The sequence below is a fragment of the Myotis nattereri genome, assembly GCF_964212035.1.
Source record: "Myotis nattereri genome assembly, chromosome: 2".
NCBI lineage: Eukaryota > Metazoa > Chordata > Mammalia > Chiroptera > Vespertilionidae > Myotis > Myotis nattereri.
The window spans coordinates 182,857,791-182,875,138 of record NC_138076.1 but is presented as its reverse complement, the minus strand read 5'-3'; the positions used below and the strand labels follow the sequence as shown (position 1 = coordinate 182,875,138).

General features: G+C 35.1%; 1 protein-coding gene across 6 annotated transcripts in view; it reads right to left on the bottom strand.

Moving 5' to 3' along the window:
• SOX5 (SRY-box transcription factor 5) overlaps positions 1 to 17,348 on the bottom strand; it is a 966,957-nt gene that overhangs the window by 253,319 nt on the left and 696,290 nt on the right. The gene's annotated exons all lie outside the window — the stretch shown is intronic.

The following is a 17,348-nucleotide window of genomic DNA, read 5'->3' as shown; positions in this document are numbered from 1 at the left end:
CAGCTCACTTTTTTAATTATCAATTGTTTTATGATTATTTCTAAAAAGCAATACAGATTCATTGATTACAAAGTAGAATCCAAATGTGGCAATTATTTTATTTTGTTTGTTTGTTTGTTTTAATCCTTTCTCAGGTATATGTATTTATTGATTGTAGTGATAGGGAGAGGGAGCTGAAAAGGGAGAGAAAGAGGAAGAGAGAGAGAAAAACAATGATCTGTTGCCTCCTGTACATACCACAACTGAGCCACCCAGCCAGGGCTGGAATTATTTTAAATTGAATATAAAACAGGAATAAAACTATGGAAGGTACCCTTTTAACTAATTCTACCCCTAAGAGGTTTTGTTTTTTTAAAGTTTTTAACAATTGAAAGTGTCCAATGACAGACTCAGTTGCCTTGTGAGCTATTTCTTCAATCAAGTCTTGTTCAGATAAGGACTGACTGACACACTAATCATCAGAGAAGCTATAAAAGTCATCATGTTCTTTGCCTTTAAGTAATGCCCACTCATTTTTTGGAGAGAGATTAAGCACAGCCTCCTCCAGAAAGCCTCTTCAAGGTTCGATTTGGATATCATTGTGCATATCTGTACCTTGGAATTACATTCAAAATATATTTTTAACAAACCCAACACATTAACATCTGGTATTGCAGACCTAGTAAGTAAAGTATGGCTGTGGAGTACCTATATTAATCGCCGTGCATTAATTCTTGGATCTTAAAGAGGCCAAAATGGTCTTGAGACAGCCAGAGAAGTAAAGGGGCATCCAGGAGCTCCAAAGACTGCGAGTCACCGATGATGAAGAATAACTTTAATGTTTACAAATGTGTACCTGATGAGTATCAACTTTGTCTTACAAAAATATATATTTTTGCATCATTTATAGACTTGTTTCCCATATCCCAACTAAACTAGTAAAGTCCTTAAAAAAAGAGACTATATCTTATTTTCCTATTTTCTTTGTATCCCCAGGAGTCGGGAGTACCTAACACAAAGTAGGCGCTCAGAGAATATTGCGTGGGTTAATATATGGAATTTCATGCATCCACTTAGAGGCTGAACTAAATGGCTTTGACAATTTAAATATTATATAATTGTACTTTACAGTATGCTTATTTACCTTCTTCAAGTATCAAGGGTACAATATAATCCTATATCATAAAAGCCAAATATGCAAATCGACTGGTCACTGTGATTCGTACTGACCATGAGGGGTCAGACGTTCAACGCAGGAGCTGCTCCCTGGTGGTCAGTGCGCTCCCACATGGGGAGCGCTGCTCAGCCAGAAGCTGGGCTCATGGCTGGCGAGTGCAGTGGTGGTGGTGGGCAGTAAGGAGCGAGGGGTCCCAGACTGCGAGAGACCCGGATTGTGAGCGGGATGTCTGACTGACTGCCGGCTTAGGTTAGGCTCAATCCCGGGATTCGGGCCTAAGCGGACAGGCAGACATCCTCCCAGGGCTCCCAGACTAGGAGAGGGCACAGGCCAGGCTGAGAGACTGCACCCCCAACCAAGTGCATGAATCTCATGCACCAGGAATCTAGTGGTCATATAATTTCACAAGGTATTGGATTTAAAATGCTTTTTAATTCTTAAGAAAAGGATTTTATTATCAATAAGTTTTAAATAGAGAGCAATGAGACTCTAAAACATTCATCCTAAAAATGTCACTGTAAGGTGTTGTTCAGGATGGTTTGAAACATGACAGAGATGGGAAACTCAAATGAAAAAAATTATCATATTTAAGATTTGTATGTTATGTCAGCAGAAGTGCATGTCCTAGATCATGTTTTCTGAATCTTAGCCCCAAAGTTTCTGACTATATTATACTGAAAGGCAATTAAAAATCTCTCTTGCCCATATTATTGTTTAAAAAGAATTTCACATTTGCTTTGCTCAATGATTTGCACATCTGATGAACATTGCCATTTAAAATATATCAGTAACTGGTGGACACATGGTGCAATATACAGATCTTGTAACATAGAAACCCACACATAAAACCTATATATTCATGTTGACCAATGTCACCCCAATCAATTTAATAAATAAACTAAATTTTGAAAAATATCAATACCAACCTAATATTGTCATAGTTACATTCCTTACAAGAAACACCCATTGTTAACATGGGACTTTAAAGTCACTATAACACCCAACACTCTTTAAAGAGAACACAGCATTGGATATTATACTGCATTTTTTTTTTTTTTGGTAAATAAACCATAGTGTCTGCTGCCTTCTAATCAATTAAAGATACTTCAGTTTAGTAAAAAAAGTACTATAATCTAGAAACATTACTGTTATTTTTTTGTAAAGTAAGAGTTATAAATCATGGCATTATAGTTCAAGGTTCAATGAGCATGTCTATCACCAACATTAGCAGGGGATGCAAGTGGGAAAAGAGAAAGTGCTCTTGTTTGAACCTGAGATGCAGCAGAAGTAGTTACAGTCTAAAACAAACAAACAACAACAAAAACACAACATGAGAGAAAGTTGTCTTATAATGTAAACACGGAGAGAAGGTTAACTACTCAGATATTTACTTTCTATTGGTATCCCTGCATATACTATACTAGGTATGATTCATGAGAGACAAAGTGTTTTGAAAAAGTTTAAATATGCATTCTTTTTTATGCCCTCTGCCTATTAAAGAAAAGAAATGAAATTACAAGATAGACATAAAATGCACAACAAAAATGCGGGAGAAAATACAGAGAGAAAAAAAGAAGGATTTGAAATAAAATGAATTGAGGGGGTCCCGTCACAGTAGCATATATAAACTAAGGTAAGGTGCAACTGCTAGCACTTCCTACTATTCAGAGCTACAAGAGAAACAGTTTACAATTTTATGACGTTTATCATATAACAACAAATCTGTTGTAGAGGTATAAAAAAGCTTTTCCTGGTGCACAAATCTGAGTGAAAATCTTCCCGTGGGTCCTCATTAATGGAAAACCCTATTTTTTAGTGAACTATATCCTTGAAATAGCATGTTTTTTTTTTGAACATTTCTTTTTAAATTCTTCAATGCAGAGTAATGATATAATGCCCAAGCAAAGTTTAATAAAAGCATTGTGCAATGGCCTAAGAGTGTAAATGCTGAAATTCTGCTTTATCTAGAAATAACATTTTTAAACCTTCAGGTATGCTGGGATCAGAGTAGTCAGAAATAAATATTTTATTTTGCAACTGAGCTTTTGATAACAATGGAAAAACAGAGTTCAGCTGTTATGCAATTTGACAAGAATCTGGAATGCAGACATTATCTATTACTTACTAGATAGATTCAATAAATATTTATTGAGCACACAATGCGGGCCAGGCACCATTTATTAGAAATGAAGACTAATAGTTTAAACAAAGAGAAGGACCATATATATCAATAAATAGTACTTTTCCGTGCTTATAGTAGCTAAAGAAATCCCTTGTAAGATAAAAATATAGTAAGGGCCATAGACAATATTTGTAGGCTATCTGTATGGTCTGCCAAAAAATTTTTCCTTCAGATAGCAGAACTGTCACTTTTAAATAAAAATATTTCAAAACCTTAAATATAAATCATCAAATCTCTATGGCTGATATAAAAATATGCCCAATAAATCTAATTGTATAAGATAGGTTAGCTACTAGGTGCACAAAGGAGGCCTGGGCTAGTATATGAAGAAAAAGATCATCTTTTTGGCCTGTTTCTCAGATACCCGTTCTGGGTTTCCAAAATATTCTGTATGTTTGTCCACTGTAGAACAACTTAGGGTAATTTTTGATATCTCCCACCACCCAGATAAGAATAGTAACAGTCATTCTATCATATAGAATGTACATACGGCATAGAGGATCTACAGAAAGAAGGAAAAATGGAAAAAAAAGACAGAGAATTGAATAAATGACGAATCAAAATGCAATAAAATATTCATTTTTTCTAATGAACTCTAATAATTTTTTGAAACAAAAAAAGATCCATTATGTTAACATTTTCAAAGCCTGTCTTGTGCTGTCCTTAATGTGTATTTTAAGTCCAATAGCAATAATACTATACCTATTTCCAAAAATACTCAAAGAGCATGTGCCTTTTCCTATTCTTACTGGTATTACCCTTTCAAATGATATCACAGAAAACATCCTTTTTAGTAAATGTGATATGAGGGAGAGGGTGAACTGTTACTTGTGATTTTTACACAATCTACCCATTCTTAAAAAGGGAATACAATATTTCCTGTTTTAGATTATTCTCTAAATTAAAGAGTCATGTGTACAGGAGCAAAGTCACAGGTTAAATACCTCCACAAGCCAGAGAGATTTAAACTGTTACTTTCCCACATGCTACGGATTACGAGAAGCCCTGAATATGTGAATGAATCATTACAGATATACCACTACTACTCGGAAAGCTTTCAAAGCAAGCTAGCTTTTCCTATCGTGTACTTATCATGGGATAGGAATGTTCGTCCAGCCATTCAAACAACCTTAAGTGTTAACTTCAAAATGGATTTTGTCTGGCTAGCTGTTTCAAAATTAAAACTACTACTGGCAAGATTTATAAACGTGGTATGTAGTTTACCTTTCTTAACTAACCTGTTTCAAGCACTGAATTATGCACTAAGAGAGCTTCAATTTTTAAATTATCATGTTAGAACCAATTACCTCAATAGTAGTACCTAGAGCAATGTTATCCTAGGTCTCGGAAGGCTAATTTCCTAATGTGTTAACATTGCCAAAGTTGCCACTGAATTTAGGATAATTTATCTGCCAAGTAAATAAACTTTTAAAAGATCTAGGAAAGAAAATCATATTTACAAATATGCAACCCTCAATTTAAAGTTCTACCAGGAGGTCACAGAAAAGAGAATAGAACACAAAATCAATTTTTCTGTTGTTTGAATGCAACAAACAAAATCAAATCTTCTTGATCTGGGTATTACTGCATATTTGCAAGTAGGAAAATAATTTAAAAAATCATACATAGAAACATGGATACATTTCATACTTTCAAAACCAACAATTTTTGTGCCTCAGTAAACGATAACATTCCTGCTTTATCAAGTTCAAACCCAGGAGTCATTCTTGGAATGAACTCTATAGTATCTGTTACAGAAGGTTTTATAAAAGTATCCTTAAGAAACTATGTAAACTAGCAATAAATATTTAATCTCCATGTTAGGGCATCAAATATAGCAAATGCATCTACAAGCTTGGGCTCAATATGAGAATTACCAGCTATAAAATTGGCAATAGAACAACATTTGCTTTAATTTTCCTAGTTTATGTGTTCTACTTAATCAACACAAGATATTATTTTTCTTCATTTAAATAAATTTCTCTGTGTTTATGTAAGTTTTATTATTTCATAATCACATCATAAGTGTCTTGATTTGCAAAATATACATAAGCACCTCTTAAGTCTGGATAAGTTTTTAAGAACAGTATTAAAAAATTAAAAATTATTTCAAGACCTAGATATGATGCATACAATAAGTGACTCAATAGCAATTTTATGATATTACACTCAGCTTTCATATTTCTCTTATAACTTCACTGGCCATTCTTTAAGTGCCTCCTGCCTCTTTCTCTCTCTCTCTCTCTCTCTCTCTCTCTCTCTCTCTCTTATACACGCACACACATAAGCATACAACACAAGAAATTTCTGTGAACAATATTCTTTATAGTCTAGATACTTTCTACTAGAGACATCATCTACTCACATTATCATCTTCATATGTCAACATATCCAAATTAGATTTCATCTTTTAAAAATCCTATTAATTTTTAGAGAGAGATAGAGAAATATCGATTAGTTACCTCCCTAGCAGCACTGACTGGGGATCGAATCCACAACCTGGGTATGTTTCCTGACCAGGAATAGAACCTGCCACCTTTTGTTACCCAGGATGACACTCTGACCAACTGACCCACACCAGCCAGGGCCAGACTGCATCTTAATAATTAAAATCGGTGTCTAGTTAGGTTTTTATGCATATAATCTTATTTAATCCTTATACTGTATTGTGAAGTAGATAATTAATATTTATCTAAAATTCAGGAAAAGATGTCTATAGTCTTACAAAAAGTAATTAACAGAATTTCCATTTAGACTTGGCAAAGCTCTTTTTCTTCAATTCTTCCCGTGTTGCCTATATCAGTAAGCCATGAATCAATCTACCAAATGCTAAGGGTTAAAATTTCAGAGCAAACCTCTACTTTTTCCCTAATCCATCTGCCAGAAATCAAGACTTGTTAATTACATAGAGGCAGCTCTTCTTAGGACAAAGTGGCTATTACCATATGTGTGTAAGGTCATAAGACTCAAATAAGACTCAAGCTAGACCAAAAAAAAAAATTTTTTTTCTGGGGTCCAACTCACAAATGCGGAATAACTAAGTATCTTGTGTTCCAGTTCTATTGTCTAACACATGCTTTACCTAACACTGGAAGTATTCTTGAATTTTCAGTCAATTTTTATAGAGAGAGACATTGTTTTTGAGAGCATTTCATCGGCAGTGTTTAATGAGCTGGATATTGACAGCTATTTTGAGTACAGAAAAACTACTATGTTCTCTGGAAAATTTCATGCAAGTTCCATATCCACAATCTGTGTTCTCGTGATGTACATCAGATATTAAAGTTTGGATCAATTAGACTACAAATTCATTCAATTAAAAATATCTCTGAGATTATCTGAATTGTGAAGATGGGCCATCCACTTAGAGTAGTCTGTTTATATGTGGTACTGGGACACTGTAACTAACATAAATGGTGGCTGACATGCTCTTTGCAGGTAGCATTCATTAACTGAAATACTGATGCCCCCATAGTCTGAAACAATTTCAAATATGTCTCTAGACAATAGAGATGTTAGGAAAAATTGGTAGAGGATAATGGCGTAAAATGATTCTATAGCTCTTTATGGTTTTACACACCTGCCCCCCCAACCCCAAATCGGAAAAGATTTTAAACTTGTATTTATAAGTTTGGAGTTTTATGTGTAAAACTTATAATATGTAAAATGGGCCATTATAGAAAAAAAAAAAAAAACACCTGAAACCTTCATTAAGGTTTTTGAAATTCATACCCAATTATCAAAGGCAAAAAATTTCAAAGACAGAACATATGAAAAAAAAGGGGAACTTTCCTTTTGTATGATTTTCACCCAGAGGTTTTAGAACTAGCCATTAAAATTACAGTAATCTTTCCCTAATGGTAAATGTCCCTCTTGTGAAAATGAGTAGATATATATTTGCATGCTCTTTTCATCACTGAAAGAATTCTTGGTAAAATACCTATGATTCATGAGTAACTCCAAGTTTTAAAGTAAAAAAAAAACACACAAAACTGGTTGTTACTATATAAGCCATTTATTCAACAGGCATTTATTAAGTGCCTATTCTGTGCCATGCACTCTGGTAGGCCCATGACTGCTAGACCCTCAGGTGAGGGACAGACTCTAAAATCAGCACATTTGCCAAAAGTAGCTTATAAGGAAAATAATCTTTATTTTTTTTGTTTGCCCAGAAGGTACAATATGCATTTGTGATATTCACCCCTAAACAGTAACTTCTAAGCACATGAATATTTATGAATTAACTAAATTAGACTGAAGGAAAAATACACAGAATGCCTATATAAATATTAAAGCCACTCTGTACTTAGGAAAGCCAGCAAATCCCTAATCTAAGAGTGGGAAAAGGTTAGAGAGTCCTAAAAGATTCCTACTTTCTGCTTGAGAATTTACTCAATTGCTTGATGCCTTATCTTGAGGCAACATAATGTGTGAGGATTAAGCAAAATAATGGTGGAGATGTAGGGAGCAAGGTCCTGAATTTAATGTATTAATTAAATGTGTATATGTTACCACTGCATGGTATAGGAAGAAGCCTCTGACAAGGATGAGGCTCTGGAGGTGCAGAGGTAGGAAAAGTTAGGGGACTCTCATTCTTAGAGCCCTGCACTTGTCAACTCTGCGTTTGCAAGCACAGAGCGAGTGCCTTCTTAAACTGAGTGACCTAAGTACATACTAACATTTTATAACAACCTTCCCAAGAGACAGATTGCATCCCCAGCTTTCTTACTTTCGAAGGGTATGGTGACTATGGCTGTTTGTTTTGGTAAAGATAAACCTATAAAGATGTACATACTTTTTGTATAATCCTTCACTGAAATGATTAACATAAAATGAATTAACAAGCATTTCATTGAAACCACAGGGGAAGAATATTGAGAAAGTTTTACCTAGAAAGGAATAAACCCTTTATTTTAATATACTCTTATCTGATATGAAAGGTTTTATTGACTTTCTCTTTAATTGGTGTGTTACTCTACTAGTTTATTTAGGGGGATATAAAAATAGGTATTACACACATATTTACCTAATTATTATTTACCTACATATATATTTCTATAGGTAGACTTATAATTCTAGTGACCTGTAAAATCTTAACGTAGGTAAGCAAATTCTCTTACTATGAGGGCTTTCAAAAATACAATCATACAATTGATGTCAGAGTACTTTTCACAAACCCTGTTGTCTAACAGGTATGGTTAAGTGGTATAACACTGTCTCCCCAGCAATTGTAAACTATTGGGTTAAATAAGATGCCATGAGAAAACTGCCACACGATGCTATGGCAAATCTTCATTTTTTCCTTGGGAGGCTTACAGAATGAGCCTTTATTTTAGCATTTCCTGCAACAGAGAGTACATCTTTCATATAGTAGTAATTTAATAAATGTAAGAAAAACAAAACAATTCTTACTGAAAATATTTTGTATTGTTGGTAATAAAATTTTAAAACTATACTACTATAAAATGTACAAATAATTATGTACTTAATCTTTTCCATAAAAATATGGCTGTCACATATATATGTTCATATATTCTGCTGACAATACTGGTAAAGCTGACTAATTTGGGACTAATTTATTTATTTCTGTGAAAGAGTATTTCATTTTTATAGTTTTGAGATTAAAATCATATCACTTCCTAGTCAAATAAAATGTAGACTCTCCTATAAATGCTAATCATCTCTTAGTAATACTATTTAAAATTTAATGTACTATTTCACTGATGTTAGGAAGATGATTTCTAACAACCCAGCTGATGTCTTAAAAAATAAAATAACATATGTTTAACAATTATACAATAAGAGAACCTCAAGAGTAAACAGTAACGCTATTGAGTATTTCGTGCCACTATTTCTTATGTTTAAAGTTGTATTGGCCGAGTTAACCATACTTGTGCATGATGCAGGGACCAAAATGTTACATGTGGAAAGATTCATAAAGGTGACGACTTAGTATCTGACCACCAGAACAGAGTAATACTTTGGATTTTCTGAAAAAAATGAAAGGAATAGGTTCAAATGGTACTGAAAATAGTGCTAAAAAAGATTCACAAGGGTATCTTTTACCATTGATTTTTTTTTATGGCTGGACATTTAAAATTTTTTCAAAGAACAGAGCATTCATAAAAAAATGCTAGCAAGTGATATTCTAGAGACGTATTCTGTTTAGTACAGAAAAGTTATATTATGACCTTAAATATAATTTACTCCTTTCCTTACCTCAACTATGTTGCTCAAATTTTACCTTTTGGGATAACTTTTGGATACCTCTTTAATAGGTTTCACACAAGCTTGTTAAATCCTGCTTTGTGGCTAACTCGAGGATCTGATGAGAGCCAAAAGCGAGGGTGGTTTTTGTGATGTGGGATACGTATGTATGTGTGAGTATGTGCTCATGTGTATGTGCCTATTAACTGTTCAAATAATCCAGGAAAACAGAAAAAACTGCTAAATGGAAGTTTTGTGGATAGGACTAGCCATGGAACAGAGCCGTTGCTGTGCATTGTTAGTTAGTGAATTTCCAAAGGTGGCTACTACACAATGAAGCTACAGTTTACAGAAGGCCACCCCAGGAACCTGTGTGTCTGAGTGCAGGTGTGTGTGCATGCACACACACAAAATACATAATAATTTGTAACATCTCCATTGATCACTATTTTCTCTTCCTGAAAACAATCTTTTAAAAAAATGGAGCTTTCTAGTATTTAAATTACTGGGCAGGATTTAACTAATAAACTAAAAAATGCTCTGGAGTCTGGACGACAGTGTTAGAAAGGGTGTAATTAGGAGTCTGAACCTGCCTGATACACAGCTCTCATTCAGCCACATAAAAGGGCATCTGGAAAACCCCTAACTGTTACCTATCTGTACCCAATCGTCTACCAAGTCCTTTTAAGTACAACTCAGTTATGATGAATACTTTCACACAACTATGTAATCCATTTGATTACAGCTCAAATTATACATTGCCATTGCATTCAAATTTCTTTTGCCTACAGCCTTGCCTGGCAGCTGAAATCTTTCTTTCTTAGAAGTAGAAGGTGCAATGCAGCATTGAACAGAGCCCTGCAGAACCCAGGGAGAAAGCAGTGAGCAATGGGGAAGAGCAGGGCAAGTAGGTGTATCATCATTCTAAAGACGTGTAAATGGTCCTGGAGGAAAAAGTTCAGGGAGAGGATAGAGAAAAGTATATATGAATGAATAGTCAGAATTTCGTAAGTTACCAGGAGTCAAAGGTCACATTTTTATAACTGAGTTGTATCGCTAATGCTTAAAAATCATATTAAAGAGTTTAATGACAGTAAACGTTGGAGAACAGGCAGGCAAAAAATATGAGTTGTCACTGGTGGGGGGATTTTACTATTTCAATGGGCCTTCCTAGAAACTAAACAGGAGGGATTAGGTCTGGATTAAACTCTCAAACTGTATTTAGCCCTGAAACTGGATCTTCTAAATGAAGACCAATTGTTCCTAATTGCAAAATGATAGGCTTTTACAATTCCAGTGCATGAAAGAACTAACTGCAAAGTACCTAAAGATCAGCAATATAGTAATTTCCATCCTAATTTAGTGTGCTTATTCATTCTTATATAGTATTATATATGTGTGTGTGTTTAAACATTCTGTATACTGCAAAGCTTTAACGTAAAATATATTTGTAAATATATGAGAGGTGGAGCTAATCTTAGGTGCCTACTAATCGTATGTCCATACTATTTCACAATAGATATATTTTTTATTTAAAGAGAAATTAGCAACTACATTTTATACACCTGAGTCTAACTTGAATGTAAAATCTGAAAAATTATATAGCTTCAAAGTGGTCTTAATCATCCCCAGTTGTTTAATGAGTTGAAATCATCTTACTAGAATGGATTCCTGATGCCCTCCTGTTCTTTCAGTAACTTATTTGCTTGAACTCTTTTTAAAATGAAAGCATCTTTTTTCTTTTTTTCCAGACAAAATATAGGCACAAACAGATAAATAGAGAATAATTTCTTTAATATTTTTGATCAGTGGTTCAGAAATCTACTTTGAAAGTGTTAAGAATATAGACAGATGTGTCTTGGCCACAGAATCTGCTCTTACTCAATCTGTCAGGCTAAATGGGTTACCTGGCCACATTCCTACATTATGGCACAGTAAAGGGATCACTGATGGGCTTTTGGCTTTAAATGTCCTTGGAAAAAAAGACTTCAAAGTGGAAATTCTACTTATTTGGACCCAAAAGTGACAAACAAAAAGCAAAACAAGAACTACAAATCTTAGAGCAGGTCCAAACAGAACCTTGAATAGAAGCTCTGATAGTGAGAGGATATTCCATGAATCTATCTGATTTTGGATTAAAAGTTCTTGGATAACTCCTGAAACCTCTAAAACTTTGGCACTGTTCTAGAGAAGTCTAAAAGTATAAGAACTATTGTATTTGACTTATCCAAATCTTTGTAAGATGTCTGATGCATTTTCAAGCAGAGATATTGTAGGTGTACTCTCCACATCATGGTTATCATACAGGCAAACAGCAAACCCCCCAGTAATTTTAGCTAAGGGTAAAGTCTGATAAAATAACTGAAGGAATAATCTAGAGATAAATCTTCTGCAGATGGAAGATTTCTCCAAGAGAATCTTAAATGAGAATTGTCCATGCATGGATGTTAACCAGCTACTAAAGTGTAAATTCTACCAGGTAAGTTTAGTTATTCTCAACTAATAATTTATTGTCTATTTTATAAAAAGAACTTTTCAGTATCATTAATCTCAACAAAGTTCACCAAACAGAAAATTACAGACAGTGTTCTAGAGTCAAGATTAAGCAGACCATATTTCATAACTATGCTTGGTTTTGCTTGAAACAACTATATGGAGTTTAGCAACCTATTTTATCTATGGTGTACATACTGTACTTCACAACAGATAATACCCTAGATTAATTTTCAATAATGTGATTTCAATGCTAATCTTCTAAAGCTATTGAATGCAAATGTAAACTTTTCAAAATTACAGTGCACTGGGTTGTTATTCGAACATTTCAAAAGGGCTGAAATATTATTATCGTGAGATATAAAAATGTCAGTGAGAATAATGGAAAGGTTCATGATATTTTCCTAATACTGGTATCAAACACTGATAAGACTTTCATGAAATTGTGTCAACCCAGTGCCCAAACATACCAAGAACTCCATAAATATTCGCTAACATAGGAGTGAACCATTGTCATATGGCTGACCCAAAGAAATGAGCATAGTGAGAAAGAGGTGCTTAGAATATACACATTGATGATAAGGAAGATATGGCAATATTTCAACTTTGGGACATACATGATATGTTTAGCTATCACTTTTCTTTATAAAACAGAACTTCTAGTATTAAAATGTTTAAGGGGTTAAGTGTCTCTACCACTAATCCACTAATATAAATGAAGAGCAGAAAACTTGATTCTTACTGTTTCCTTTTATACGTGGCATAGCCAATGTTCCTCTAAAGCAGCTGCTTACGGGGAAAAATATGTATATAATAGTAACAGCCCTGAAAGAGGAAGGAATATCATGTAATGAACAGTGTTCTCATTAAAAAGTTCTTTAAGAGTATTTTAGCCTTTATGACTGCTTCCTTATCTATAAAATAATCTTACCTTATAGGAATGTAAAAATAATTAGACAATGATGTAAAATTTTAGTTATCTGGGGAACTTGTTAAAATGCAGACATTAAAATAAAAAACACACCACACACTCTGTTTCATTATATCAATCAATAGAGCATTGGGCCACACTTTAAGAAATACTCCTCTAGGAAAATTGCTGTCCTTGTTGCATCCCATTCCTGTTTGGGCCTATTTCCCCACCCCCGGCCCCCCAACCCCCCAAAAAAACAACAGCAACAACAACAACAACAAGAAGGTTTACCAGGGACAGGACTTCTTATTACCCATTTCCCTTTGATTCCTGGGGCAGGTTACAGCACCCAAGCCTAGTGACAGTATATGAGTAAAATCCAGTGGATAAAATTTACAGACCGTGACATAACTAGGGAACTGTTTTAATGATAAAATAGAGGGGTCCACGAGAAGAAAGGGGAAGAGAAAAGAGGGAAAAAAGAAAAAGAGGAGGAAAAGACAATATGAAGAAGATGAGTAACATATTAGAAAATCTGGTGCGATTATAAGATTTTCTTTCAATTTTTCAAACTTAGGTCACCTACAGATGTTTTTGGAGGTGGTTGTCAACATACAGTGGTAATTCAATCACAATCAACCTCTGGCTTATTCAGTGGGTTATCTATTATGCTAAAGCTCAAGCGAACAAGCCCAAATCTCCACCTGAGTGGTTCCTTTAAGAAAAATACATCTTGCCCTGACCGGTTTGGCTCAGTAGATAGAGTGTTGGCCTGCAGACTGAAGGGTCCCAGGTTCAATTCCTGTCAAGGGCATGTACCTTGGTAGTGGGCACATCCCCAGTGGGGGTTGTGCGGGAGGCAGCTGGTTGATGTTTCTCTCTCATCGATGTTTCTAACTACCCCTCTCCCTTCTTCTCTGTAAAAAATCAATAAAATATATTTTTAAAAAATCTTTTTTTAAAAAAAGAAAAATACATTTTCTGTTGGTGAAATTTTAAAAATCCACTTGATGAAATCAAATATTAGGTCATAAGGTCTCCTATATTTTATATAGAAAATTTTACTTTTTAGCAAAGAATACTAGTACATTCCTATAACTGGTATTTTCTCTATACCTTTGAACATTATTAATTTTACTGAAATTTATTTGCACATAGTTTTGCACTTGGTTATTATTACGTGAATTAACTGACAATGATACTTGTATTGAGATTCAACTCCTACTGCTGACTTCAGATATAAATGATATTTATGCTTTCACTTGCCTTGATACATTTTAGTTAAGAGAAACAAACCAGGGATTTTATTTTATTTATTTTGAGTGCATTGGAGTGACATTGGCTAATAAAATTATATAGGTTTCAGGTGTACAATTCTATAATATATCATCTGTATATTATATTATGTGCTCACCACCCCAAGTCTTCTTCCATCACCATTTATATTATCGTCCCTCTTTATCCTCTTCTGCCTCTCTCCCCACTCCCCTGCACCCCTCTAGTAACCGTCATACTATTGTCTGTGTCCATGGAGTTTTTTATTTTTGTTCTTGCTTAATCCCTTCACATTTTCCACCAACCTCACAGGTATTTTAGTTCATTTCACCAACCTCGCTGCTACCATATTCTAGCAATCCTATGGAAGGAAGATGGTCTTCAGAATTCACTTTTCAAGCCCTCTTCCAGGGAATATACACTACAACTGCAACATTCAAAATATTAGACATAGAACAAACTTTAGGAAAAATTTACTTGTTTCTCTCCTTTTTAAATACCTGAGACCTAAAGTAGCAAGTCTATGGATCTACACAATGCTACTTAGATTACAAACACCAGACATTCAGATCCCTCATATATTTATTAACTAGAGGCCCGATGCATGAAATTTGTCTAAGAGTAGGCCTTCCTTCCCCCGACTGCCGGCACTGGCTTCCCTCAAAGCCCCAGCTTCATCCGGAAGGTCATCAAGAAGGATGTCTGATCTAATTAGCATATTATGCTTTTATTATTATAGACTCTGGAGTCTTCCATCTCAAAATATAAAAACACTTTTATAAATCATGGTTCCCTTGTGAAAATCAGAATGGTTTGACTGTGAGGTTATTCTTCATACTGAAATGTAAAATCTTCCCATAAAGTCCACCTTAGTCTTTATATCTTCTCAGATACATAGGGAATATAAGTAGCAGCTGCAATTGTTTGTAAAATATGTGTTTCTACAATACATTTTAATGTAATCCACATAAACATTCTCCATGGGTTTGTATACCATTTTAATTGAAAGTGTGCTGGGGTCCAGCCCCAGTGGGTCCAGGGGTCCCCAAAGGTGTGGACGGGGTCGGCAAAGAAGGAATGACACGGAGACAGCGTTCAGTTGATCAGCAGCCTAGCCAGGATCTCTAGCCAACTTCTAGTCAGGATCTCCAGCGAAGTTCTGGTTAGGATCTCCAGCCAGGTTCTGTGTCCATGTTCTCTTGCTAGGTTCTCCAGCCAGGTTCTGTCCAGGTTCTCCAGCCAGGTTCAGTCACCAGGTTCTAGTCAGGTTCTCTTGCCAATTTCTGTAGTCAGGTTCAGTCCAGGATCTTTTGCCATGTTCTCTCACTAGGTTCTGTCTCTAGGTTCTGAGGCCAGTTTCTTTCCAGGATCTTTTGCCATGTTCTGTCTCTAGGTTCTTCTCTAGGTTCTGTGTCTAAGTTCTGTGCCTCTTGGTTCTGTTTTCTAAGTTCTGTGTTCTAAGTTCTGTGTCTTGCTGTCTTGTTACATCTGTATTTATACCAGTTGATTCAATCCTATCAATCTCTATTACAAAGGTTAGGGCGTTTCTTATCTCCATTCCAGGGAGTAAAGATTATGTAGCTTAAGCATGATTGTTCATAGTTAAAGTGATTAATTACCCGCCTGGCACTTAGTTGAGGGGTTTTATTCCCTCCCTAATTTCAGGGGAAAATCCCTACCTGTGGAAACAACCTTTCTCAGAGACCTTGGTTAAAACACATAGTGCCAAGAAGTTGAGCAAACATATTAAGAACAGTATGCCATATATGCCAGGTCCCTTGAAACAGCAAGCATGGACTGGCTCCCGGCAAAAGTGGAAATGCCCCCAAAACAATTATTTATCTTAACTCTGCTACTCACATAATTTACCATTTGATAGCTTTCCTTTTTGTATCCTTCAACCTTTGCAATCCAGCTTCTGACCAGATCAGTAACTAACTACTTCTAAACCACATTAGAGAACATTATTCTGCTAAAAACGTCTACTTCAGCCACTCTTCTCCAACATTCTTAAGCTGTATAATTAACTCAATGGTAGGAATCCTTTCACAATGTATAGGTATATCAAATCATCACAGTGCACACCTTAAACATTTTATGATTTTATTTGACAATTACACGTCAATATAGCTGGAAGGAAAAACCACACACACACAAACTACATTTAAATGTAACTTTGCTGAAATTGTTCTTCCCTTGTTTTTCTCTCTCATTATTTCATTATTTGTTCTCTGGTGCTCTTCATCTGAATGTGCTACAAGTAGGTGTCCTGCAAGATTCAAACATTCCTGTCTCCTCTAAATTCACTCTTAAAAATCGCTTCCATTCATGCCCCTAATTATCATTGCTAAGTGAATGGTTCACAAATACTTAAGTCCTTTCCTGACTTCTACTTTTCTTTTTTTAAAGAATAGTTTATTGATTTTCAGAGAGAGAAAAAGGGAGATGGGGGGAGAGAGAGAAACGATGATGAGAGAGTGCAACATCATAGGCTGTTTGCCTCCTGAATGCCCAGTACCAGGGATCAACCGGCAACCATGTCATGTGTCCTGACCTTTATCCAAGCAGCAACCTCCAGTGTATGGGATGACGCCCAACCAACTGATCCATACCAGACAGGACCCGTTTAAATTTCTAATTTCTATGAAATACTTACTAAACATCTCAATATTGCCCAATGGTCACTCATAATAACAATGTCCAAGAGAGGACATATCATCTGTCTCAACAAGAAATCAGGTCCTACTCTTGCCTCATCTACTTTATTTAATGGTACCTTCATACTTTAAGTCATTTTGCATTATTAACTTCTGTTTTATCTTAACATACCGTCTGCCACCAAGTCCCCTTAAATTTTACCCTTCAGTATAGTTCTGAAATTCTTGTCTCTCCACCAATAAAGTCAAAAACTTTGTTTTGGTCTTGACTAACTATCACAGAGCCCTCTGCCAGCTTCCTAACAAATCTCCGACCTTTGGTCCATCACTCTTTCATCAAGTACTGAATACTGATTCTCTCTCTACCAAATACTGTTTTAGGAACACAAAAATGAAATGACATAGTCTCTGCCCTCAAAACATGTATAATCTAGTAAAGAAAGAGATCATTTAATATCCCGATTA